Below are 25,428 nucleotides of genomic sequence, written 5' to 3' on the forward strand. Positions count from 1 at the left end.
GAAACAAAGGTCCCAGGGCAGACTCTCTCTTGACCATCACCTTTTGGGTTACCCTGGCTTTATTCTGTGCTTTCTTTTTGGGGCTGTGGGAGGAGGTGTTGCCCTCATCACTCTAGTGAAAACCAGCGGATCAGCACTGGCTGTAGAGCTCTCTTCTCCTGACCTTGCTGAACCAAAGGCTTTGATCCCTGGGGTCATCCAGCTCTGGGGCATGCCGTGGCTGTCCCCTCTAAGAAGTGGAGAACCCTACTGAATGTCTCCAAAATACTGGTTGTGAGGTACTCCCCAAGTACCTAACAACACTTCTCCTGCAACCAGTGGGACAATCCGTACAATTACAGGGTCAAGAAGAGAGCAGTGAAGAAGGGAGGACTGTTTGCTTTTGCTGACTGCACAGCAGAGGGGGAACCTCTCTTGTTCCTGCCTCATGGATGTGATTTCATCTCCACAGTAGCTCCAACATTTGCACTGGGTCCCAGCCCTTCCTGTGCACACAGATTTCCCAGTTGATGCCCTAGGGAGGGAGGAAGACTGACACCACCATCCACTTACTGGTACCTGGTGCATCTAAAGAGACAGCTCTGGATGCAGCACCAAATCCAGCACAGAGAGGAGAGACATCCTTGTGCCTTCATTTGATTAGAGAGGCTGCTCACATGGCTCTCCCCCTTGGGAAAGAGACTAAATAACCTCTGCATAGCAATGCTTTGCCTCCAATCTTGCCCATTTAAATCTATACAGAACAGGTGAAAAGCATCTCCATTTTGTCCTGGTAGTTATTTTGCATCAGCTTTGCCTGGGGACAGACTGACACAAAACCCAGGCAGGGAGGAACAAGACCAGCTTTTCCTTCATGCTCTGCTAATAAAACTGAGCAACCTCTTTGAAACCATTGCCTAGTCCCCTCTGACCCCCCTGAATCCCCGTAACACATCACCTGGCTTTTCTGAAAAAAAAAGGCAGATTATAGAAACAAGGTTATCATTAGCAGTTTGATTAGGAACATATTCTCTACAGTCCTTCATTAGAAAGAATGTCCCTGACTTTTTAGACACAAATTTGCCCTCATTTCCCACACACCTGGTGCTCTCTTGCCTTTATTATTGTAAAATATCGACTTGGAAAATGCTGAGTCAGGTGTCTGAGGTCAGAGAAGGTGTTTTTTACCAGAGTAATGAATCCTACTGCCTTTCAGGACTTTTTCTCCTCGCCCTTCCCTTTTTTCTGGGTCTTTTTCAGGCAAACGTTTGATTATTTTTTTTTTCCCCCCACCCCCAGCCTCTGTCCCCATCACTCTCCCTGTTTTGGACTTTGGCAGGTTGAGAGCTACAATTAGAGCCAGTGTTTACGGTGCCGGCCATATGGCTCGCAATGCAAAACAGCAGCTGCACGGGAATCTCGAAACGAGCCCTCCTCAAGGTCATGGCGCACATGGAAGCGTGCGCCCGCCCAGGTGGGACACGTAGGCTTGTCACCGCTCCATCTACGATCACGCACGTACCCACCCAGTGCCTCTGCTGCAAACTAATGCCGGAGCAGCTGCAGAGCACTCGTCGTGTCGCAAAGGCAGTCGCTTCAAACAGCGCCGGAGCCGGGAACCTCGCGGGTTTCTGCCTCCTCTTCAAGCCACCAGCTGCAAATTCCAGCCAGACCACAGCACCGCAGAGCAGTTTCTCTCACCGTGGCACCTGGGTGCCTCCCAAAGCTTCCAGCCAGCCTCAGTGAGCTCAAGTCTTGGGAGTTGCAAGTGATTCTGGGGGGTTTTTTTTAGGGCAATAAAGGGAAAATAAGCAGCAGACAGGCTGAAGTCTCCCAGGAACATATGGTGCTTTAAATGCAAGGTCTAGGCTACTACTGAGATTGAGGTTAACCTTTTATCAGAGGGTCTTCTAGAGGGAGGTTGGCTTCATGGGAGAGTGGAGAGTTTGGGTACCACTCATGGGGAGCCACACATGGTAGGTGCTCTAATGGCAACAAGCATCTTACTCACCTGAATCAGGCTGATTTCTGCCCATTTTGTTTCTGTGGTGACCCTCTCCTTCCCATCCCAAAGATGAGTGACAACATGGCAAGCGCTGTGGCCCCCGTGGTCACGAAAACATCACAAAAAAATCCCACCACTGCAATCACAAACACATTACACTCATGTCTAAAGAGCAAAATTTTGTCCCAGATTGGGCAGATATTTTTTTTAGGGGAGGATAGTGTTTAAATCACTTATTTCCTGCAGAAATAACCCTGTAAAAAGCAATCTGAGCATCTTCTGCATCCAGCTGCTTTTCAGGAAATCTAGTGCCAAGCTGACCAAGCTGGGATTTCCTCTGGGTCTCTCGTGACATTAGCAGATATGCATTTAAAGATGTCACATTCATAAAAGAGCAAAAATGTGACCTGACTGAAGCAGGCACTTCCCAGGCTGTTTATCACCCTTCAATAAATGAATGAGAGCATTTGATGCTTACAGGCTCTAACGAGATCAGAAGGGCACTCTCTGGGACTGCACCAACTGCCCTGCTCTTCTCAGAGAGCACAAAAGTGCACGTCCCAGGGACTGACACACGGGCCAGTGAGCAGCTCATCATCCCAAAGGAAGCCAGGGAGCTTCACGTATCACCTGGCATGGCCCATCTCTGAAATGCATCCATTGCAGCATTTCCAGGATGTCCCTGATTAACAGTATGTGGCAACACCACACAGCAGTTCCGTACGGGGAGGGAGGAAGGCTGGCACAGCTATCTAAAACTGCCAGGAGAAATTAGCCCAATGCCAGCCTTTCTGCAGGACATAGGCTCCCAACCCTCTGACTGTCTTGACTGTCATGGCTGAGGTAGGACCCAAGGCTTTAATTCTTGCCTAAAAACCAGCAAGCAAGATTTTTTCTGCCTGTGTTAAGGACTGGCCCACACACACCCCCAAAAACTAAGTCTGTATGTGAAGGGATGGGAGAGGTTTTCCAGCTAAGCACTTCATTCCCAATGCTGTTATCTATAGTAACATGTTCAGTCTTCATATGGTGCTCACAAAAAGTAACAGATAAGGAAAGAAGATGGCACATATAAAATTTCTCGTAATATTATGTAAAAAGTTTTATCAATGGGCCTTCAGAATTTTAAAACAGATGAAAGCTGCCTGAAACTGGAATAGCTAAGGTATGTAATAGAAATGTTAAGTGAGAGAACAAGAAGAATGAAAATAACTTAATATCATGAGTTACCTTGTGATGTCCCAATGCCGAGCACAAAAAACAGGCACTCGATGACGGTGACAGAGAAAGGCAGAGGAGGTGATGGGGCAGAATTCTTTTCTGGGATCAGACATGTTCCCTCACATGGAGACAGAATGCTTAAGCCATGGATATCTTCCTGTGAGTCTTTAACAGTGCCTAATTTAGGTTTTACACTGTGTATTGCTATGCACGTGGCTGCAGAGAGCGATTGAAAACATCTTAATGAGGTACTTGGGCTCCTTATATAGTCCATGAAGAGAGCTGGTGACTGACAAACAGCTGAGAAAGCCTGGGAGCGATCAGAGCGGCTCCGCTCTGTAGAAAACACAAAGCACAGCACGGTATGAACTTTCTCCCTTCAGGCAGGAAATAATTGCCTGCCTTCCCAAACCAGGGCACTTCTGTGCCTGCGTGTCACTGGATGAAGTTTTCAGCTGAGCAAAGCACAAAATAGAAATTAGCCACTTTCAGGGTTAATCAAGGTAGGATGGAGGCTTTCCAGGTTGCTCTTTGAGGGGCATATACCCCCTTGCACTTTGCTGACCAGCCTCACCCATGCAAGGCTCTGAGGAATGGCTTCTTAGAGAGAAACCCCAAATCTGATGGTGAATTCAAGGTCCTGGGGCCCGAGTTGTTTGGGATTTTGCTGTTACCTGCATCCCTATGCTCTAAGACTGACAAACTGGGTGCTGAGGGGAAGAAATTACCAATCTAATTTCCTCCTGTGATAACCCCACCTGGGCAAGGTGCTGACCTGGGCTGTCTCCAGCAGCAGAGACACCATTTTGGACTCCTTGACATTCCCACCATGAGGAAGGGGCCAGTGATGCTTCCCACATCTGTGAGGTGCCCAGCCAGAGTCATGTCCCATCCCGTAATGCAGGTTTTTCTGGGCTGCAGAAGCCGACTATTTCCAGAGAGATCCAGAATGAATGTTACTATTAGAAATAGGCCTAAAGACACATTAAAACATAATGAAGTGCCTTAATCACCCTTTACAAGCTAAATTTATCACTGGGAACCCTGTAAAATGAAAGTGAAAGAGCAATTCCACAACAACGCTTACCCCAGACAGATTGAGAGATATTATTTGTTGTTAATGAATGGCAAATTCATTGCTGTCTCATCCCCATGAATGAAATTTCTGAGAACGTGGAGCAAGGGCCCTGGGCTGCACAGGAAATATTTTGCAATCAGCTCATGGCACCTGCTTAAACTGCCTGGAAGCTTGGTTACACTGATGCTCTAGTGCCCAGACACAGCCATGCCTGCCTCAAAATCCTCTGCTAACCTGGGGCTCGATAGCTTTCTGGACCCTCCAGATTCAACTGGCTCCAGCAGCAGGATTTTCCTTCACAGAGCCCAGGGGGAGAGCACAATGATTTCTGCAGCTTCTTTAATGAAGCCAAGACATCTCAGCCTAAGTGATATCTTCCCCTGCATAATTAAATATTTGGCAGTGGCTAAATATTCAGGGTAAGTACCCTAAGTACATGATGTCTGCTGGGCTGCTGAGGTCCTAGCAGTACTCTGAGTAAGCAGCACCTGTAAGGCTGTCCCTGTCCATGTGCATTCCCACCAGACGATGGTGGGAAGCACTGGGGGCTTCTCACCTTTCCTCTCCCCATCTCCCCGCAGCACTCTCAGAGCTCCCAGCACTCCAAACCTGCACCACGCACTGAAGCCAAAGGGCAGCACAGGCAGACATCTCGCAGGATTCCCTCTCTCCCGTGGGCTGGTTGCTTGGGCCGTGAATCTAGAAAATTCCACAGACAAGGCAGAAAAGCTCTTTGCTCAAATCAACTTGAGGTCTCCGAGGGCCTAGGGGCTGGGGGAGCACCCAACTGCCCCTCCAGCTGAGGAGAAGCCCTTGCCTCCAACTCTCACCAAAGGCATGTCCACTGGGCAAACCAATGCAAGCTCTTCTAAACACAGGGGGAGTGAGTTAAAGAGGTGGCTCTCAAGCCCAGATCGACCAGGTATCTCATATTCTCCTGTTCCCACCTCACGTGTGCCCTTTTTTTATGCCTTTCTACCTCTTTGACCATAAATTTAAGTCCATGTGCTTTAAGACACCTGATCTTTGCTCTTTGCCTGCTCAAGCCCTGGCCACTGCAAAGCTGAACTTTTCTTCACAGGGCTAATTTCTGCACAAAGCAGCAGGGGCAGGATGCGCTCTCAAAGGGTAAATGTTTTAGGACTGTTCCAATGGACATTATAGGAAGCCTCAAAGCACAGCTGGAAAGGTCCAGCTCCCTGCTTTACCACTGATTCGCTGCATGAGCGTGGATAAATAAATCATTTCACCTCTTCCTGCCCCCATATAAAAAGAACTGATGGTGCCTTTCCTTTGTCAGGCACCGTGAGATCTCAGGGTAAAACACACTCAGAGTTTTATTAATTCTTCTTTTGGGCTCTTGTTATTACGGTGATCTGTGTGGTCATGCACCTTTGAAGTAAATACCAGCAGGAAATAGAAAAGAGAGCTCCCCAGCATCCAGGGATCAGACAGTCCCATCGATTGCAAATACACAGCCTCATTTAAATGAGTGGGTGCTGCACACACACAGCAGCTGGGATGGGCTGCTCCTGGGGTGGCTCACCTAGATGTCCTGAGTAACCTCCTGGATGCACATCCGATCAAACTGACGGCACGGGGAAAAAAAATCCCTCCTTTATACCTTTGCAGCTCTGCCATCATTAAAAGCCGATGGCGTAGCATGACCTTCCTGCCAGGAGACGCTGGCTAAGCTGTGTATTTTCCTTGAGGGTCTCATATATCGTCCTCTACTGAAACGCGGCTGAGGCAGGTAACTGTTTGTTAGGCTGTGTGCTGTGCACCTACTGGAAGATTGTACAAATACAGCATCTTCTCGTCCTTGAAGAGCCTATAAATAAATGGGCTCTTACCTTGACTGCAGGCTGCAGCATTAGTCAACACTCAAGCAGTTCATTTGTAAATTTGTACACAATAGAATCCGAGACACTTGAAAAAGCAGAATGTACCTTTTTTGTGTGCGAGTGGATTTAGCGCTTGAGCAAACTGCCGGACTAATAGGCTGGGAGACCAAAGGTTTGTATTTATCCACAGCAACACAGCTCAGACAGCCGTGGTGTTTGTCCTCCCTCCTCTGCTGCCCCAGCAACGCCTCCAGAGCCTCCCAAGGATGCTGCAGGGACCCTGGCATCCCCCTCCCTCCACAGGGCGGTTGTATCGCATGGTGACTGCCCATCCCTGGGACCTGGCTTTTTTATTTGGCCTTTCAACTTGAGAAATTACAGATCTCCTCCCACCGTGTATCCCCTTCCTACCTCCCTCCTTTGGTCTGGCTTCCGCGTGGAAAAATTATGGTTTGTCTTGTCTAGTTCTGGGTATTCAGCATACCTGAAAAACAAGTCCAAAGCAGTGCACAGGAGCTGGACGTCAAAATGGAGTATTTCTCTGCTGATCACTTGGGGTTTAATACACAATGGTTATAATATTTTTTTTTCCTATCTCTTATTAGCCTTATAGCTGGATGTCTTAATTTACCCCTCATTGACTATCTTCACTCTACCACTTCAGTAGTTTATATTATTTATGGTTTTGCCACTTTGAATTATTTAATTTTGCAAAGTATTTTGGAGTGATATTTGCCCGGTGCAAGCTGCCATGTCACCCTGCCGTGTCTTGTACCTCTGCAATTCCTGGCAGTCCCACTGTACTGGAAAGCAAGGGACAAAAGGAAGGGAGGCCTCAGCCTCGTCACCTACATGAAACGAACCCAGACTGATCGATCTTGTCTCATAAGCCTTGGTGGCATTGTGTGGGATCCTGAGTCATTACTGAGGGCCAAGGAGAGACTCTGCACAAACGCCTCTGAAGGAAGAATTAAAAACCATCACACGCTTAGTGAGGCTAAATGAGTATTCAAATTGGCTAATAAAAAAGTAATGAGGAGTGCCTGCAGCCCTGAGCCACCTAAAGAAAATCAACAAATGCCAGCTACAATACAAACACTTTCCGCGGTCGGCAGTGGGGATTTCAAAACAAGGCAGGGAGGGCTTGTGGGAATGGCAGAGGAAAACGACACAGGAATCGCAGCTGCTGGAGGAAGCAGAATGGAAAATCATGAGGGAATTTTTTCACTGAAGGCAAAGACAGAGCTGCTGCAAGGAGCTCCCAGCCAAAACAGAGCACAGAGCCAGATTCCTGCCCCATCCTCCCTGAGGAGTTCGGAAGAAAGAACTCACCTGGGCATTGTATTTTTTCCTTGAAAGCTGAGCAACTGCCTGCCAGGCTTCCTCCTCTGGACCAAAAAGCAGGATCTCCCAAGGAGACATTTTCATGTTTGGGTTCAATTTCTTTGAAGACAACTTCAGGCTGCTGAGGGATGCTCCATCACCATGCATGGTTTCATGAAGACCATGCCCCCATTGCATCATAGTGGTCCTGTAACATGGGCCAGCTTGGGATGCTTATCCCGGGGCTTGCCTTCCCTAGAGATCAGGGAATTTAGCCCACATGAGGCACCCTTCCAGGGAACAACTCTGCCCTTCAGCTCTCCCATTCTTCAGATGAGCAGACTTCATCTCTGGTGCTTCCCATCTCCTTCCATCGATGGTGGGAGCTTAAATTCCATGTCTAGTGCTGGAATAGCTAAAGTTGGTGAGATGCCTGGTACTCAAGGGAAAACACTGTGGTGCACAGCATTGGAATAGGCTGCCAAGCCACCATCTCCCTTGGTCATCCAGTGGGAAGAAGGAGAGGAGGAGGTGACGGTGGATAGCTGTGTGAAGAGAACTATATTAGAAACCAGGAAATGCTCAGGTACGCTGGAGACCGTATAAGAATCTACAACAAGACAGTGAGAATAATTAGCTCGACAGCTGTGGGTGCTGATCAGGAGCATTTTTAACAGCAACCTGTCATGTTTGGGTTTATTACTACAGTCCAATGAGGTGTGATGACATTTTTCCTGGTGCTGGCTTTCCTTCCAGGAAACATTGAGGTGCACTTACATTTCAGTAGGTATCTTGAGGGTCCTTGGCATATTCTGTCCCTCATTTAAAATTCAAAACACCTTTTAAAAAATGACAAGCCAAAGAACTTGAGTCTAACAGACCTGTGGGAATAAAGGCTGACTCTGCCAGGACCATGGTGTTAAAGAGTAAATGAGCTCAAAAACAGGCCAAGCAAGCTTTAAGATGCATACTTCAAGGGATAACGGGATTTCCTGGCCTTCCAGGCTCAAAATCTTTCCCTCGGCAGGCTCTCTTATGTTATTTATCTCTTCTGCTCAAGAACAGTGGCTGAACAGAGCAAACTTCAAAATGTGAAGGAACAAGGGTGGAAAAGTTGAATAAAGTGTCATACTCGGTGTACCCGATTTCAAAATGGGGTGACAGTCTGCAAGTTGGCACTTATTTCCTCCCAACGCACTCATCTAACATCCTCCAGAACAATACCTTCCTCTTTGCAAGAAGCTCAAGGGCCAACAAGGGAGAGACAAGTAACACTGACTTTTGTACCACAGCTAGGAACGATAGAAAAGGAGTGTGAAATAAGAAAATCCTGGAAGACAGCCAGGGAGTGTGTTTTCCAGAAACATATAATCTGTAATTGGGCTAATTCTGATGTATTTGTGTCTCCAATTCTTTGTTTCCCTGTTGTCTGTATAACTCTTGATTGGAACATTCGACGTTGCTTTTGTGAGTTCCTAAATCCAATCCTCTCTGATGATGTACATGAATGTGCATCTGATGGATGTTTTCCAGCACCTTTTTGTTGCCTCAATTAAGGGATAATGAACAAGAATTGTTCCTATTTGTAAAACATCTCCTGCTATTTCCTGCTTTCCAATTGGTTGGACAATGTATCTTAATTAAACACAAAGCCTTGTAATGTCTTCCAGGGGAGAGACACCAAGACTGGAAACAGGAAGAAAAGGAGGAGGAGGAGGAGGAAGGGAGAGGTGAGGAGCAAGTACTTTCAGTGACTTGCTTGTGGAGACATATTTGATTTGTTGCAGTAATGGTTACACCTTGCAATTTTCCCCAAGTCTGATAGTGGCAGAATGGATAAGGACATCAGACCAGTCCCCGCTCAGATCCATAACTCTATAGAATACCAAAATCGATGCCTCAGGGAATAAGAAATGAGATGTCTACCTGCCTTTCAGTTTTAGTCACCAGACAAAATCCAGTTAATCTCCCAAGGTGCAAAGAGAAATAACCATCACCTCAATACATGTTAGGTCCTGTGTAACATAGGCTTATAGATAGCACATAGGAAAAATAAAATAAAATATTAAATAAAATGAAAATACACCACTCTGTATCTAACCCAGCAGAGATATGCAGGAAAGATGAGGTCATGAATTTTTACTAAATTCATCACTCTGGGGTGATATATAGCGGGATGGGGGATGAAGTTCTCTTTGCACTGTCCCTGCTGCTGTATGAAGGGAGAGTGGGCATGCCGTGCCATCTTTCACCAGCGCACAGTTCATTTGATTATATGATTTTGAATCAAATCCATGTGGATCTGAGCACAAGCATAAAATATGCAATTTCATGTTTTAGGCCAATTAAAGGTATTATAGTATGTCATCTATTCTGCTCATGGAAAAGCAGCTTTAGCCTGATCTTTAGCCTCTGAGATCTCCTTCGTCACCCGATCAAACATGTCTGTTTTGTCCTCTTTGGTTAAAACCTGCAGCTTTGAGCCCTAATTCTGTTAGATCAGCTGCTCCTGCTGCCTGGCCTGCGATTTCCAACGAACGGCAGGGTGTGACATTTGTGGGGAGGATGGGATTATGCGCCGCGATGCCATCGCTGAGTAATCGGATTCCATCCGCCCTTCGTACTCGCTGCCTCTGCCAAACCTTCCCATCCCCAGAGGACTGAGGGGCAACCGCAGGAAACCCTCACCCCGCGCGGGGAGCCTGGCCCCTGGTTTAAGTGGAGCCATATGTATCATGCTTAACACACAACGCTGGCAAAGGAGGGAGGCGATAGAAGTCTTTGGAGCCTGTGTTACCCAGGCAAATATCGCCTGTGAAAGGCAAGTCTGTCTCCTTTGACACTGCTTGTAATCCTGATGTCATCTTCCTCACTCCCTCCCGCACACAGTGTTTATTTTGTCATGGTGCATCTAGCACAAGACTAAAACCGTGCAGGGCAAGCAGAGTTTTGCACAGGTCCTGAAGCCAAGTCTTCATCCCCACAAAATCTGTATGTTTAAATATAGAAATGGGGAGGCATAACAGAAAGATGAGGGAATTGCATCTGGTCTTTGTCATCCCAATATAACTCTGCCGTGGCATCTGTGAGCCGAGAGCAGCTCCAGCTGAACTAACTGGCCAGCCCTTCCTGTCTGCTGGGATATCCCAGGCAAACGTATGCCCTGAGCTCTGCTGTTTCTTTATATTTGCCCCAAGGAAGCTGGGAGTAAATATTGGATCTGTGCAGCAAAAATATTCCATTTTCTCTAATGGGCCTAATCCATCTGTAGCTGAGAATGAGGCGACACCAATAGATGTTAAACTCCATGACTTAGTGTGGATAAAAGAAGGCATGTTAACCCATCTGGATCCAGGAATCATCTTTTGGTTCACAAAATAAAGAGCAGCAGCATAAGCATCTCCCATTGCTCTGCTTAAAAGCCCTGATCTGCAAGCACCTTGCCAGATAAGAAAGAAGAGCTGAATTTCCATGGTCCCCTCAACCCCAAGCTTCTCTGAAGCTGCCAGTGAAAGGATGGGCTACTTTGTTCTCTCTGTTGATACCATGTAAAATGTGCTTAGGTACTCCAGAGATGGAGGCTCCTGTACCAAGGAGATAAGCTCGAGGTAGTGGCGGCTCTGGTGATAGGGATGGGGATGTTTGAGTGCTGGACACAATGCTGGGGCTCTCAGGAAGACATCAAATGGGCTGATAAGGATATTCCCCATCCAGGCAGAGCGGAGACCTGGTGGTCAGACCTTTATCTTTCTCCCCACATGGGCTTCCTGCTCTTCTTTGTGATAAAAAGCCTTGTGCTTAGACCAAGGAAAATAAAAAGAGCCAAACATCCCTGAGGCGCTCCTTCCTCAGGAGGGGACCATGCCAGCTTGGTGCTCTTTCCCCTCATCCCCTCCTTTCCTTCTCAACACCCTGTCTTTTCCTGGCTCCTCCTCTCCTGTCCCTGTTCCTCCTGCCTGTGTCTTGCCTCAGGAGTCAGCAAAGCTGGGGACATCCTACGTGGGAGCACGGCTGTTCTGAGCACAGGAGATGCCATAGGGTTTCTTCTTTTTTCCACTGCAACTTAAAAAAAAATAATTCTGCTAGCCACTCAATAATTAATGCTTATGAGCACTGATTCAGCATTGCTTGGGCCGTGAATCTAGAAAATTCCACAGACAAGGCAGAAAAGCTCTTTGCTCAAATCAACTTGAGGTCTCCGAGGGCCTAGGGGCTGGGGGAGCACCCAACTGCCCCTCCAGCTGAGGAGAAGCCCTTGCCTCCAACTCTCACCAAAGGCATGTCCACTGGGCAAACCAATGCAAGCTCTTCTAAACACAGGGGGAGTGAGTTAAAGAGGTGGCTCTCAAGCCCAGATCGACCAGGTATCTCATATTCTCCTGTTCCCACCTCACGTGTGCCCTTTTTTTATGCCTTTCTACCTCTTTGACCATAAATTTAAGTCCATGTGCTTTAAGACACCTGATCTTTGCTCTTTGCCTGCTCAAGCCCTGGCCACTGCAAAGCTGAACTTTTCTTCACAGGGCTAATTTCTGCACAAAGCAGCAGGGGCAGGATGCGCTCTCAAAGGGTAAATGTTTTAGGACTGTTCCAATGGACATTATAGGAAGCCTCAAAGCACAGCTGGAAAGGTCCAGCTCCCTGCTTTACCACTGATTCGCTGCATGAGCGTGGATAAATAAATCATTTCACCTCTTCCTGCCCCCATATAAAAAGAACTGATGGTGCCTTTCCTTTGTCAGGCACCGTGAGATCTCAGGGTAAAACACACTCAGAGTTTTATTAATTCTTCTTTTGGGCTCTTGTTATTACGGTGATCTGTGTGGTCATGCACCTTTGAAGTAAATACCAGCAGGAAATAGAAAAGAGAGCTCCCCAGCATCCAGGGATCAGACAGTCCCATCGATTGCAAATACACAGCCTCATTTAAATGAGTGGGTGCTGCACACACACAGCAGCTGGGATGGGCTGCTCCTGGGGTGGCTCACCTAGATGTCCTGAGTAACCTCCTGGATGCACATCCGATCAAACTGACGGCACGGGGAAAAAAAATCCCTCCTTTATACCTTTGCAGCTCTGCCATCATTAAAAGCCGATGGCGTAGCATGACCTTCCTGCCAGGAGACGCTGGCTAAGCTGTGTATTTTCCTTGAGGGTCTCATATATCGTCCTCTACTGAAACGCGGCTGAGGCAGGTAACTGTTTGTTAGGCTGTGTGCTGTGCACCTACTGGAAGATTGTACAAATACAGCATCTTCTCGTCCTTGAAGAGCCTATAAATAAATGGGCTCTTACCTTGACTGCAGGCTGCAGCATTAGTCAACACTCAAGCAGTTCATTTGTAAATTTGTACACAATAGAATCCGAGACACTTGAAAAAGCAGAATGTACCTTTTTTGTGTGCGAGTGGATTTAGCGCTTGAGCAAACTGCCGGACTAATAGGCTGGGAGACCAAAGGTTTGTATTTATCCACAGCAACACAGCTCAGACAGCCGTGGTGTTTGTCCTCCCTCCTCTGCTGCCCCAGCAACGCCTCCAGAGCCTCCCAAGGATGCTGCAGGGACCCTGGCATCCCCCTCCCTCCACAGGGCGGTTGTATCGCATGGTGACTGCCCATCCCTGGGACCTGGCTTTTTTATTTGGCCTTTCAACTTGAGAAATTACAGATCTCCTCCCACCGTGTATCCCCTTCCTACCTCCCTCCTTTGGTCTGGCTTCCGCGTGGAAAAATTATGGTTTGTCTTGTCTAGTTCTGGGTATTCAGCATACCTGAAAAACAAGTCCAAAGCAGTGCACAGGAGCTGGACGTCAAAATGGAGTATTTCTCTGCTGATCACTTGGGGTTTAATACACAATGGTTATAATATTTTTTTTTCCTATCTCTTATTAGCCTTATAGCTGGATGTCTTAATTTACCCCTCATTGACTATCTTCACTCTACCACTTCAGTAGTTTATATTATTTATGGTTTTGCCACTTTGAATTATTTAATTTTGCAAAGTATTTTGGAGTGATATTTGCCCGGTGCAAGCTGCCATGTCACCCTGCCGTGTCTTGTACCTCTGCAATTCCTGGCAGTCCCACTGTACTGGAAAGCAAGGGACAAAAGGAAGGGAGGCCTCAGCCTCGTCACCTACATGAAACGAACCCAGACTGATCGATCTTGTCTCATAAGCCTTGGTGGCATTGTGTGGGATCCTGAGTCATTACTGAGGGCCAAGGAGAGACTCTGCACAAACGCCTCTGAAGGAAGAATTAAAAACCATCACACGCTTAGTGAGGCTAAATGAGTATTCAAATTGGCTAATAAAAAAGTAATGAGGAGTGCCTGCAGCCCTGAGCCACCTAAAGAAAATCAACAAATGCCAGCTACAATACAAACACTTTCCGCGGTCGGCAGTGGGGATTTCAAAACAAGGCAGGGAGGGCTTGTGGGAATGGCAGAGGAAAACGACACAGGAATCGCAGCTGCTGGAGGAAGCAGAATGGAAAATCATGAGGGAATTTTTTCACTGAAGGCAAAGACAGAGCTGCTGCAAGGAGCTCCCAGCCAAAACAGAGCACAGAGCCAGATTCCTGCCCCATCCTCCCTGAGGAGTTCGGAAGAAAGAACTCACCTGGGCATTGTATTTTTTCCTTGAAAGCTGAGCAACTGCCTGCCAGGCTTCCTCCTCTGGACCAAAAAGCAGGATCTCCCAAGGAGACATTTTCATGTTTGGGTTCAATTTCTTTGAAGACAACTTCAGGCTGCTGAGGGATGCTCCATCACCATGCATGGTTTCATGAAGACCATGCCCCCATTGCATCATAGTGGTCCTGTAACATGGGCCAGCTTGGGATGCTTATCCCGGGGCTTGCCTTCCCTAGAGATCAGGGAATTTAGCCCACATGAGGCACCCTTCCAGGGAACAACTCTGCCCTTCAGCTCTCCCATTCTTCAGATGAGCAGACTTCATCTCTGGTGCTTCCCATCTCCTTCCATCGATGGTGGGAGCTTAAATTCCATGTCTAGTGCTGGAATAGCTAAAGTTGGTGAGATGCCTGGTACTCAAGGGAAAACACTGTGGTGCACAGCATTGGAATAGGCTGCCAAGCCACCATCTCCCTTGGTCATCCAGTGGGAAGAAGGAGAGGAGGAGGTGACGGTGGATAGCTGTGTGAAGAGAACTATATTAGAAACCAGGAAATGCTCAGGTACGCTGGAGACCGTATAAGAATCTACAACAAGACAGTGAGAATAATTAGCTCGACAGCTGTGGGTGCTGATCAGGAGCATTTTTAACAGCAACCTGTCATGTTTGGGTTTATTACTACAGTCCAATGAGGTGTGATGACATTTTTCCTGGTGCTGGCTTTCCTTCCAGGAAACATTGAGGTGCACTTACATTTCAGTAGGTATCTTGAGGGTCCTTGGCATATTCTGTCCCTCATTTAAAATTCAAAACACCTTTTAAAAAATGACAAGCCAAAGAACTTGAGTCTAACAGACCTGTGGGAATAAAGGCTGACTCTGCCAGGACCATGGTGTTAAAGAGTAAATGAGCTCAAAAACAGGCCAAGCAAGCTTTAAGATGCATACTTCAAGGGATAACGGGATTTCCTGGCCTTCCAGGCTCAAAATCTTTCCCTCGGCAGGCTCTCTTATGTTATTTATCTCTTCTGCTCAAGAACAGTGGCTGAACAGAGCAAACTTCAAAATGTGAAGGAACAAGGGTGGAAAAGTTGAATAAAGTGTCATACTCGGTGTACCCGATTTCAAAATGGGGTGACAGTCTGCAAGTTGGCACTTATTTCCTCCCAACGCACTCATCTAACATCCTCCAGAACAATACCTTCCTCTTTGCAAGAAGCTCAAGGGCCAACAAGGGAGAGACAAGTAACACTGACTTTTGTACCACAGCTAGGAACGATAGAAAAGGAGTGTGAAATAAGAAAATCCTGGAAGACAGCCAGGGAGTGTGTTTTCCAGAAACATATAATCTGTAATTGGGCTAATTCTGATGTATTTGTGTCTCCAATTCTTTGTTTCCCTGTTGTCTGTATAACTCTTGATTGGAACATTCGACGTTGCTTTTGTGAGTTCCTAAATCCAATCCTCTCTGATGATGTACATGAATGTGCATCTGATGGATGTTTTCCAGCACCTTTTTGTTGCCTCAATTAAGGGATAATGAACAAGAATTGTTCCTATTTGTAAAACATCTCCTGCTATTTCCTGCTTTCCAATTGGTTGGACAATGTATCTTAATTAAACACAAAGCCTTGTAATGTCTTCCAGGGGAGAGACACCAAGACTGGAAACAGGAAGAAAAGGAGGAGGAGGAGGAGGAAGGGAGAGGTGAGGAGCAAGTACTTTCAGTGACTTGCTTGTGGAGACATATTTGATTTGTTGCAGTAATGGTTACACCTTGCAATTTTCCCCAAGTCTGATAGTGGCAGAATGGATAAGGACATCAGACCAGTCCCCGCTCAGATCCATAACTCTATAGAATACCAAAATCGATGCCTCAGGGAATAAGAAATGAGATGTCTACCTGCCTTTCAGTTTTAGTCACCAGACAAAATCCAGTTAATCTCCCAAGGTGCAAAGAGAAATAACCATCACCTCAATACATGTTAGGTCCTGTGTAACATAGGCTTATAGATAGCACATAGGAAAAATAAAATAAAATATTAAATAAAATGAAAATACACCACTCTGTATCTAACCCAGCAGAGATATGCAGGAAAGATGAGGTCATGAATTTTTACTAAATTCATCACTCTGGGGTGATATATAGCGGGATGGGGGATGAAGTTCTCTTTGCACTGTCCCTGCTGCTGTATGAAGGGAGAGTGGGCATGCCGTGCCATCTTTCACCAGCGCACAGTTCATTTGATTATATGATTTTGAATCAAATCCATGTGGATCTGAGCACAAGCATAAAATATGCAATTTCATGTTTTAGGCCAATTAAAGGTATTATAGTATGTCATCTATTCTGCTCATGGAAAAGCAGCTTTAGCCTGATCTTTAGCCTCTGAGATCTCCTTCGTCACCCGATCAAACATGTCTGTTTTGTCCTCTTTGGTTAAAACCTGCAGCTTTGAGCCCTAATTCTGTTAGATCAGCTGCTCCTGCTGCCTGGCCTGCGATTTCCAACGAACGGCAGGGTGTGACATTTGTGGGGAGGATGGGATTATGCGCCGCGATGCCATCGCTGAGTAATCGGATTCCATCCGCCCTTCGTACTCGCTGCCTCTGCCAAACCTTCCCATCCCCAGAGGACTGAGGGGCAACCGCAGGAAACCCTCACCCCGCGCGGGGAGCCTGGCCCCTGGTTTAAGTGGAGCCATATGTATCATGCTTAACACACAACGCTGGCAAAGGAGGGAGGCGATAGAAGTCTTTGGAGCCTGTGTTACCCAGGCAAATATCGCCTGTGAAAGGCAAGTCTGTCTCCTTTGACACTGCTTGTAATCCTGATGTCATCTTCCTCACTCCCTCCCGCACACAGTGTTTATTTTGTCATGGTGCATCTAGCACAAGACTAAAACCGTGCAGGGCAAGCAGAGTTTTGCACAGGTCCTGAAGCCAAGTCTTCATCCCCACAAAATCTGTATGTTTAAATATAGAAATGGGGAGGCATAACAGAAAGATGAGGGAATTGCATCTGGTCTTTGTCATCCCAATATAACTCTGCCGTGGCATCTGTGAGCCGAGAGCAGCTCCAGCTGAACTAACTGGCCAGCCCTTCCTGTCTGCTGGGATATCCCAGGCAAACGTATGCCCTGAGCTCTGCTGTTTCTTTATATTTGCCCCAAGGAAGCTGGGAGTAAATATTGGATCTGTGCAGCAAAAATATTCCATTTTCTCTAATGGGCCTAATCCATCTGTAGCTGAGAATGAGGCGACACCAATAGATGTTAAACTCCATGACTTAGTGTGGATAAAAGAAGGCATGTTAACCCATCTGGATCCAGGAATCATCTTTTGGTTCACAAAATAAAGAGCAGCAGCATAAGCATCTCCCATTGCTCTGCTTAAAAGCCCTGATCTGCAAGCACCTTGCCAGATAAGAAAGAAGAGCTGAATTTCCATGGTCCCCTCAACCCCAAGCTTCTCTGAAGCTGCCAGTGAAAGGATGGGCTACTTTGTTCTCTCTGTTGATACCATGTAAAATGTGCTTAGGTACTCCAGAGATGGAGGCTCCTGTACCAAGGAGATAAGCTCGAGGTAGTGGCGGCTCTGGTGATAGGGATGGGGATGTTTGAGTGCTGGACACAATGCTGGGGCTCTCAGGAAGACATCAAATGGGCTGATAAGGATATTCCCCATCCAGGCAGAGCGGAGACCTGGTGGTCAGACCTTTATCTTTCTCCCCACATGGGCTTCCTGCTCTTCTTTGTGATAAAAAGCCTTGTGCTTAGACCAAGGAAAATAAAAAGAGCCAAACATCCCTGAGGCGCTCCTTCCTCAGGAGGGGACCATGCCAGCTTGGTGCTCTTTCCCCTCATCCCCTCCTTTCCTTCTCAACACCCTGTCTTTTCCTGGCTCCTCCTCTCCTGTCCCTGTTCCTCCTGCCTGTGTCTTGCCTCAGGAGTCAGCAAAGCTGGGGACATCCTACGTGGGAGCACGGCTGTTCTGAGCACAGGAGATGCCATAGGGTTTCTTCTTTTTTCCACTGCAACTTAAAAAAAAATAATTCTGCTAGCCACTCAATAATTAATGCTTATGAGCACTGATTCAGCATGTCAGGAAGAGAATTTTGCACTCTTATTGTAGTCTTTTGTAATTGAATCTTATGCTGTTATATTAGTGTGGCCCCAGGTGAGTATGCAATAGCTGAGGGGGGAAAAAAAGGTAAGATAAAGGAATTACAATAGAGCCAAGCTAATGTGAGAACAAGGCAATGTCTTCTGTGCCTCAAGGTGTTAAGTTAATCTCTGATAAGTTATTAACTTATTAATGGGCTGAGAAGGGATGAACTACTTTTTATCCAAAGTCCCAAGTGCTCCTCGTTTTCTTCCACATACTTCTCCTTGTCAACTAATTCTCCTTCGGTGCTGCTCCCCCATTGCTCTGCCTCCCTTCCTCCACGTATCCTGTTTCACCCGTAATGAAATCCGCTCAGAGGAGCTCCTCTGTGGAGCAATCACATCGTGCTCAAAGCCTGGGATGTGGGAACTTCAGGAAAGATTCAGGGGCAGAAACTGAGAGGATGAAAGCTAAACAAAACTTTAGACAAGGTTCTAATTAATCTCTCCTCCTGTTGTTGACTAATCACTGATGCAGAAAAGCAAAAGGAGAGGTCAGTGGTCTTCGGATTAAACAAAAGTACTTGTAGTTGCACACCTCCACCCCAGCTCTCAGTCCAGCACTGGGTTCACAGGGAGCATTGCTGCACTTGGGGCACGATGTGTAGTGCATTATCTGAGACCATGGCATTTGCCAGCCTGTATTCTGAGGTTGTCTTCTTCTTCATAGTTCTCACTGATTTCTGTGTCTCCAAAACCAGAGGAGGAGTTTAAAATTGATGAAATGGGATGAAATTCTGAAAAGCTCAGGGAAAAGCTTCTGTTGAGGAAAGAGAGATGGACAGGTTCCAGCTTACTCTTGGGGAGGTTGTAATTTCTCCTCAGAGTTGGATTTGCTTTGCCACTGAACTGTCTCACTCGTCCTCTCTTTTGAAGGCATAGTGATATGAACTGCTGTGCTGGAAGGGGGTTTTTCCTCACTGTCCCCATTGCAGAGCCTCAGAGCACCTACTAGAAAGCTTGCACTTTCTTCCAGGTCTCTTCTGACAAGGAGGGGCATCTCCCAGTGGTGCAATGAGGATGTATTAAACTGCCTATCACAAGGTTTGAAGCTCCCTTTTGAGTGTGGCTCAATAAAGGATGGATCCAGGGTCTCTACTCAGTGCCGTTTCCTTCATCTGGCCAAAAATGGAAAGGAGATTGGTTTAAGGGTGCTGGGGGATGAGTGGCCTTTCCCTTTGCCCAGAGGAGCAGACCACAGAGGGTCAACACAACAAGCTTCTGACATCCTGACCAGACCAGAGACCTCCCTGCAACACCCCACCAGAGCATGATGTTGTTTCTCCAGTGTTAAAAATTAACAGTGCTTTCAATCTTCCCTTCCAAGCTCAGACACTGATGCTGACACTGATGCTCAACCTCTGATGCTGAGGTTGCAAGAAGCAGATAAAAAAGGATACTGTTATTATAATCTGCAGAAGACAATGAAGCTGATAATTCTTCCACATGAAAAATCAGTGACCTTTCAGCTGGGGAAAGGCACGGGACATCGCATGCCTTAGCACAAAGCAGGAGGGGGACAGAAAATAACCAGCAGCCAACTTTGGAAAAACACCCAAGGGGTCTTTTTTGAATCAGCTGAGGCTTCAGCCTAATTCTTTCTGTTTGCTCGTAGACAGGTTGGCATCTCAGTCTGTGCTGCTGCTCCTGCTGCACGGGGTAGAGAGCTCACCAGAGCATGAAAGAGATTGTGATAAAGATACACTGACTGCCATCCTCCTTCCACTGGAAACAGGCTCAGCTTCATATCCAGATGACATCTCAAACACCAGCACCAAAGAGGGGGGAGGAAGGGGGTTGCTCTTTCTTTGCCCTTTCTGTTTTTGGTATCATGAGTGTTATTTGCAATTATTTATTGATAAAGCAACTTCTCGGATATATAAATAGAGGCAAAAAGAAGTCCCCTTCCCCCTCCCTGCTTCAGTGCATGCACCTCTTTTATGTTGCACCCAAGCTGGTTGAATTGTTTGGTAGATAAAAGCCTTTGTTGAAGATTCCCCTGCATTCCCACTTTGTGAGCTATTCCCATGCCAGTTCTGCTTTCCAGCAATATCAGCTGTGCATATAAATTTTCAGACTCATCTGGATGAATTCGCCTCTGCCAGCCGGCTGTTTGAAAGCATTCCCTGAGACCATGTGCCGTTTGCTCGGCGGAGGCTGCTGGCACCGACATTCCCCGGGATGCTGCTGTCCTGCCAGGACGCAATGCACTTGTCACCATGATGGGAAAGGGGTAAAACACCTTTCCTCTCCAGTGCTTGCCCAATATAGGCTAGTTCATACACAAGAATCTTCTAGTCTTTGCCAGGTAACAGCAGCTTCAAGATGATCGTCTGTCAGCTGAAGTTCATCATTCGTGCCAGCCTCATGAGAGGGTACCATAGGAACCGTTACTAAAATACTTTCTGTGTCATGAAAGCAGTTATACTCAGTAAAGCAAGACTGGGTCTTGCAGACATCCAGCCAGCAAAAAGCAATGACCTACAGATAACCAGGTTAAATCTGCATTCTGTCCCAGATGCCTCATGAAACCTTTGGTGTGATGCTTCACTGGGTCTCAGTTCTCCCTGTGTAAATGTAGGGGAAATAACAGCACTGTCCCACCTCACCAAGGCACTGTCAGGATGAATACCCCAGTGACCAAGGTCCTCACATCCTGTAGCATCAAAGGCCACCAAACACTTAAGAGAAACAGTTTTGCTCCAACAAGGCAGTATAAGCATAGCCAGGGATAAAAAAAAAAGGCAGCTCCTATTTCCGAGAGTAACTCTGGGGAAGAATAAGGGAGACACTGCACATCCTACCAACCCCAATCCAAACTGTCATTCCCATTCAAGCTTATGAAATGTTGAGATCTGTAAGCATTTCATGAAGACCTAGTGCTTGACCAAATACCCAGGAATCAAAAAGAAACTGTGAAAACCTCATGGTTACGACCACTGCATAAACACAAAGAAGCAATCCCTGACCCCAGCTCATACCTCATTGTCAGCCAGAGATAATCATCCAAGCAGACTCCCAAGTGGTGAAATCCGGTGACGAATAGGAGGCAGACCTCCTCACAGACATGGGAACGCAGGCATCCTGTGTGTTTTCTGCCTGAAACCATAAATCATCCACAGCATTATAACGGCTGGAGAACCGATACAGGCTCCCTGTGAAGCTAAGCAGGAATCTGAGGCCTCCTTTAAATGCAGGAATTGGCATCGGGTAGCCATTGTTCAATTTTTCCACATGCTGACTCCCTGTGCAAAGAGTCTAATTGTGTGAGGAATACAAACCACAACACTGGTTTACCATCTTCCTCAGTTCAAAGGACGTTGACATTGCCCAAGCTGGAGAAAGCAATAGGGCCCAAGTGACCGCCACTGGACTACACCAAAAAGGAGTCCAGCCTGAATTTGCATCTGCAAGAAAAACCTGGTCACACAGCTTTTTGTTTAGAGCTTGCTCATGTCTGGCTCATTCACCTAAATAGACCAACTCCTGAAGGTGCTAAGGTAGTATCATGAATGGAGCCCATCACACAAGAGTAGTTCAAATACAGGTTTGATTTCCTTTGCTTGTCAATACTTGTTGCTAGGCAAGGGAAATTCACTTATCCCCTCCATGCCTACCTACCTTTGATCATACATAAAACAGAGAGGATACCTAATACATAACTGTATGCTCTCCCCCAAAGAGAAAAGTGGAAGTCACTGCACTTGTATTGCTTCCCATGTGCCTTAACCTGCACTTACACAGCCCTTTTGTCCCCAGAATTACTGCCCTCTGATGCAGCATTATCCCATGTTGACTTGTTGTCATATTCATGGCAGCATTACGTTCCCTGGGGAAAGAGGGCTCCTGGCAGTACTGCTTTGAGAGACCCTTTATTATATTGATGCCAACAGAGATTGCCTCTTTGATAAATGAGCATGTACCTATGAATAAATACAGGAGTACATTTTATATGTATTGTATATCTGCAATGACAGAGTAGAGGTTTGTGCAGGCGTGTGCTTTTAATATGCATGGAGGACACAAAGCAGCGGTGACTGGCAACCATAGGTTGCTGTGTATATATTCCAATGACAAATGGAGGATCCCAGACAGCCATCTAGACAAGATGTTTCCATTGCATCCCTCTTCTGCAGCACTTGGGAGATACCCACTGGGTAGGTGGGTAGGATCCTGTTTGGATCTAACAGGACCTCTCTGTAAACATGAATTTTTAAACTCAGCTATGCTGGACGGTCTTCTAGTTTCTCCTGAGGCACGAAAGCTAAGGGAGATGGAGCTTTCCACGTATTCCCAGACTGACAGAAAGAAGAAATGGCACATTAGAATTGTTGACCATCCTGGAGGCACTGTGTGAGTGTGGGATTATCACCAGGATGCTTTGATGTACACCAATGGGTGGGAAGAAGCAGGTCCAAACACCAGACTCCAAGCCCATTTTGGTTGCCCAAGCCTCCAGATGAACAGCACCACTTCTACAACCCTGGGCCTGAGAGCCCACACTAACCCACAGCCAAGACAGAAGTCTCTGTGTGCTACCCTGGGTGGAGAGCAACGCAGGAGGAGACCATCATGCAGAAGCAATCCCCAGCAAGAAGCCAGTGCAGGGGCACTGAGGAGCTCAAAAGGTAAACTTTTCCCCTGAGTGCTTAACTGAGAGGTGCTGGGGAGCTGACCCAAGCGGACTTCATCCTCTAACTCAGCTCTGCAAGAGGGGAATTGGGAGGGAAGGCAGAGAGCACCTTGGCCATTCTCATACATCCCCAAAATGAGCTCATGATCCCCGGAGGAGGGAATAGCAGCCTGGCCCTTGCCTGGCACCTCCCTCCCTCACACCTTGCCTCTGCCAGGGACCAAAGGAAACTCGTTTCCCAGCTCCTGCTGACCTTGCCTGAACGGCTCCTTGTTATATTCTCTGAAAGTTTAGAAGTTGTCTTTGAATACCGTAACAGTAAGGTGATGGTTACCAAGGGAACAGGCCAGGAGAAGGTCATTTTTTTCTGGCTAATTTTTTCATGCTTTATCTTGGCTGAAAGTTTTTCCAGAAAAATCAGACCAGTGTCTTTCCATCCTGAAGAAAGAAAGCTGTCATCCTCTTGGAAGAGGGTGGATAAAAGGGAAAGGGACAGCTCAGATTTCACACAACCACACACTGCATTCTGGGGGAGTTACCCTCAAAATTGCCTGTGAAGAGAAAACCCTGAAATCAGCAGTTGTGATTTCAGTCCAGGGACATAACTAGGAGACCCCTGCAGTGATGAGTTTAAAACTGGATTTGCTTGGAGGTGGCAGTAAAGGTACAAAGTAAAACTATCCCTGGAGCATAAAATAGAAAAGTCAACCAGCAACTTGCCTGCAGTAATTCAGCGCAGCCCTTGGAGCTCTTGCATTTCCATGGAGCTATGTCACTTTCACCAAGAAAAAATTCAGGAAAGACAGTAAAGCTGAGGTCTAAACATAAGGTCTCACACACCAGGGCATCATGCGGTCACAAAGTGACAGGGATGCAGAGCAAATTCTGCCGTAATAAGAAGTCCCAGATGTGGAGTTAAAATTGAGGTAACTAAAGAAGAGCGGAGCCTGATGCTGCCCTTCGTGTGCTAATTGCTCAGCATTGTTGCCTCCTGGCCACAGAGGACTGGACCTCTGCTCTTTTAGGAGGGTGGTTATGCAATGACCAGGTTCATTTTTCATGCTGCACATGGCAGCTATTGTGCTACTGCTACTAGTAATAGCTCTGAATTGCAGTGCTGCTGTTACCCCAACAGGCTGCCTGAGTTAAGTGAGATATAGGAACCAAGGAATGGCCATTTTAAGCTCCTGGGGTATGTTGAATGCCAGTTGCTGCCAGTCTTTCTCCTCTAAGAGCCCTGCCAAGCATCCTTACCCTCTGCACTTCAGTTTGGATCTCTTTCAAAGTCCTTCACTAGGAAAAACACTTTTGTTAATGAAAACTTTTGCTTTGCTGGCCCCAATTGTGAGTGCTGCTAATGGGGAGCGTCAGGAGACCCTGTTTCTGTACAACAGAGCCACTTGACATTAGTCAACATTAGTTGCCCTTCCAGTTCCTGATAGGGTCAGGCAAACAAGCTCTCTCTACTGCAAGCAAAGAGCTGGCTCTACTAAACATCTAAATGTCAAGGCAGGTCAGCCAAGGTATAATCAGCTCTCATGGCATAGCCATGAGCTGCAATGCTTTGTACTGGTGGCCAAGCAGACTACTGCTGGGAATGAAACTCTTCCCCAGCTCTAAAAGCAAATCAAAACTCTTACCTCCAGCTTGGCCTTCACAAAAGAAAGCCCAGCTAATCAGGCTGATCAGTCAATGACATAAGCTTTTGAAAGAACAGGTTTTGATTTGCAGACAAATATGTGTTCCCAGCACTGAGGTGCTTGTGGTTTGTGCTGAAATAGAAGTTTTAGTGCTGAATTGCTGGGACTGGGGGCCTTTGTCTACCCTTTCTCAAAAAAGAAAAAAAAAGTCAGTGCAAGTAACCTTCATGATCTGTTCATGCAGAGCCTTCGCACTCAACCTGTGTGTGTGTGGCGGGAGGGGGGAACAGAGCAGTGGGAGTCTTCCAGTGCAGGTGGCCCTGAGCATAGCCCTCACCAGCACACATTCATCAGGCGTTGGACAGGCACACTTCCAGCTGATTTATTGATATTTAATATTTAAATACCAGCTGATCATTCAGCCCTGGTGAGTAGATGTTCAATAACAGCAGAGAGGAGCCATCTCCTGCCAGCCCACCCAGCCTTCTCCATCACTTAATGCCAAGTACAGAGCCCTGTCCTTGCTCCCTGGGCTTGCTGGGGGGCCATGCCACATGCAGCTCAGCTCCTCCAGCCCTTCCCTCCCTTCCTACTCATCCACCATGCTTTGTCCATGTCAGAGGCCTCTTAGAATTCACAGCATCAGGACTCAACAAGGAGATTCATTCCAGACACCTCCTGAACAGGACTGACAAAGATCTGTTCCCATCTTATCACCCTGTGGGGTGAGCAACCTCTCCACTGTTGGTGTCCATATCTGTTTCTCAGTGTCACCTTTTGCTGGGCAGCTCTTTAGCCTTGTCCATCTGTCTTAAGGTTGCCCTTTCTTAGCAAGCAAGGACCCTGCCCAGCTTCTAACAAACTGCATCCCTCCCTTCCGTGCCCTTGCAATGATAATTCACTGTCC

This window comes from Calidris pugnax, unplaced genomic scaffold (genome assembly GCF_001431845.1).
Source record: "Calidris pugnax isolate Ruff unplaced genomic scaffold, ASM143184v1 scaffold81, whole genome shotgun sequence".
NCBI lineage: Eukaryota > Metazoa > Chordata > Aves > Charadriiformes > Scolopacidae > Calidris > Calidris pugnax.